This window comes from Nomascus leucogenys, chromosome 17, assembly GCF_006542625.1.
Source record: "Nomascus leucogenys isolate Asia chromosome 17, Asia_NLE_v1, whole genome shotgun sequence".
Classification (NCBI taxonomy): domain Eukaryota; kingdom Metazoa; phylum Chordata; class Mammalia; order Primates; family Hylobatidae; genus Nomascus; species Nomascus leucogenys.
The window spans coordinates 84,542,924-84,545,807 of record NC_044397.1 but is presented as its reverse complement, the minus strand read 5'-3'; the positions used below and the strand labels follow the sequence as shown (position 1 = coordinate 84,545,807).

General features: G+C 48.5%; 1 long non-coding RNA gene across 1 annotated transcript; it reads left to right on the top strand.

The window, feature by feature from the left end:
- Positions 1–865: 865 nt before the first annotated feature.
- Positions 866–1,420, top strand: LOC115830968. The gene is made up of 2 exons (XR_004026513.1): positions 866–1,169; positions 1,264–1,420. It is a non-coding gene; the product is annotated as an uncharacterized LOC115830968 (long non-coding RNA).
- The last annotated feature ends 1,464 nt before the right edge of the window (positions 1,421–2,884 follow it).

The window sequence follows — 2,884 nt, the reverse complement described above, 5'->3', positions numbered from 1 at the left end:
ACCCTAGCCTTTGAATATGCACGTGCCGGGCACCCTGATTTCCTGCACACATGGGGATATATGGGGGTGTCCATAATATCGCCAGGCACAGGTGGGGGCAAGGGCCAGAAGAGGGCAGGAATTGCCATGTTTGGGTGGACCCAGTTTCTAATGGCCGCCAATTGCAAATCAAGGTTACCAGAGAACTCTAAAAGCCGGGGCTTTCCTGCTAGACAAGACTCATTTCTGGAGCTGCTTTAAAAAGAAACAAAACTTCCCAAGGACCCCTTTTCCTCCCTGTCTGCCCAAAATAATTTCTTAACAACTCGTAGAACACCTGAATTCAGCCCCCTTCCTGGGGGAATGTACCAAAGGAAATCCCGCCTTTCCCGGTTTCTCAAGGCTGGATTGTGTAAACCTCCTGGGTCTCTTCTGTGTCTGAGCAGCTGCTCTGCCAACACTCCACACAGCCCTGTGTACTAGGCCCAAGGCTCCTGTGACTCAGCTCATGGGAGGATATCCTGATTTCTTGGTTGCAAAGAACCATGGGAGAAAAATGGTTCCTGGGGCGGGGTCACACACTCACTGCTTCCCTTGGCTGTGCCAGAAGGTTCCTTTGGCTCTGTTCTGATATGGCATGGTTCATCACCCAACCCTGTTTTCTTTGTTCTCCTGGGTCAAGTTGTTTGCCTAGTCAGTCCCAATGTGAGAACCTGAATATTTCAGTTCACGTGTTTATCGTGAAATTCACTGGGACTTTAATTCAGTGGAAGGCAGCCGCTTCTAATCGGCCATCTTGGCCCGCCCCTTCCACGTCACCTCCTATAAAATGGCTGCCCTCTCCAGGTATTACACCATTATATATCTTTACCTGAAACCAACAGAACGCTCATTACACTTTTCGCGGGCTCATTTACTTCACTTATAATGAACGTGGCCATGGAAATGCTAGTGGAGAAAGTGGTCAATTTTCTGACGGATGTGATAAAAAAATGGTTTGCTGACCAATCAACGACATATGTCTCAAAACTAGTAAGGAGACTCTTAATCGCTGGGTTGAAGTCTCTAATCAAGAAGATGCTCAACTATGTATTCAACAAAGCAGTTTCCTTGCTTCTGAGATGCTTCCAAACAACATCTTATATTTCCTGAAGATGATAATGCCTGGACAAGCAGCACAAGTCATTCAGGTTTACTTTTGGTTCATAAATCCAGCAGGATATTCTCACAATTGTCAGGAAACCTTATCGGTGAATGAGTCGTGCATGTTTCCTTTAATTTCAGGAGGAAGAGGGTAATCCGGAAGAGTTTCCCGACCTACTCTGCTGCTGTGATTAAACAACCACCAGGAAATTTGGATGACACTGTTCTCCTGAGCTCCTCCCTTTCCTTGGGGAAGAAAAGCATTGAAACTACAAAAATAAAGTGTTATTTGGCTGGAGTGAGGTCTCATGACTGTTTATGTGGTGGCTCGCTGCTCATGACGGGGTGAGTCTCTGGGTTGTGCACTGAGGAGGGGAGGCTGTCAATCTAGAAAAAACCCATTGCATGGGACACCTCCATGGGGTCTGGGGGGCTGAGGATGAGGAGCCGGACTGGGTCTAGGGAAGGAGGAGGCTTCAGAGGGTGAAATTTGGGAAGTAAATCCTGGGGGTGTTTGAAAACTTCCTCCCTCAGAAGGAGAAGATTCAGGGAAGAATAAGAACAAACCATGGGTCCCTTGAGGGGCATTTACTAACTTAAGAGGACTCTATCGGGAAGCAGAGTGACAATGGCCTCCTTGAGGACTGAGACCCCTGGATAAATGAGGCCCAGATCCAGATCCAGTCCATGGGAGATGGGACCTTCAAGGGACATATTTTGGTTGGGACAGAGGAAAAGCGCAGCTCTGCAGCTGCAGAGAAAGCCCTGGCAGTGTGACAGCGACCTTGGAGGGGCCCTGTGCGCTCTGAATGCTTCTGAGGCCCATCCCCTGTCCCCGCCTCTTTTTCTGGATTTTTCGAGCTCCATGGTCGCCGCCATCTCCTGAGCACTCCACGCTGCCACCTACAGTTTTCTCTTCTGGGCTCCAAGTACTCCAAAACCTTTTGGATCTGTGCCCCTACCCCTGTTTTTAGCATGTGTTGGGACTCCAGGTCCCTGAAGGTTTCTGGCCTGAAATCCACCTCCCCAGCTGTGTGGATTCTGCTCTAGAGACTCCGCACTCGGCAAGATTCCCAGGCCCCTGAGGGACAACCGAGTGGTCTGTGCACTTCAGGGCTCCACACTCGGCAAGGTCTTTCAAGCCCTTTGGGTCCCCTCCTCAGTTTTCTTCACATGTCTGGGCTGTAGTCACTCTATAAATGCCAGGATCTGATCCCTACCCCAGTGATTTTTTTTGAGTTCCCTGAGTGATGCTATCTGAATAGTCATCCTGAGAGTGATGGGACCTTTTGAATTTGCGGCAAGTTTTAGAGTAGTGTGAGTGGCCTGAGATCGCAAAATTGGGGCTAGCATTGGATGTGAGGTTAGGCTGGTGGAAAAATTTGCCCAGAACCTGAGGAGTGTGGGCTCACTGTGGATGGTTAGGATCAGCACAGAATTGCACGGATGTATAGCTTTGGGGTAAAGAATAACATGGTGCAGAAGTGCATGTATTAGTGTGTTCACGCATTGCTATAAAGAATTACCTGAGACTGGGTAATTAATTATAAAAACTCAGGTTTAATTGTCTCATGGTTCCCCAGGCTGTACAAAAAACATGATGCTGGCCATCAGCTCAACTTCTGGGGAGGCATCAGAAAACTTAGAGTCATGGCAAAAAGCACAGGGGAATCAGGCTTATCTTCCATGGCCAGAGCTGGAGTAAGTGGTAGGAGAGGTGCTGCACACTTCTGAACACCCAGATCTTTTTAGAACTCTATCC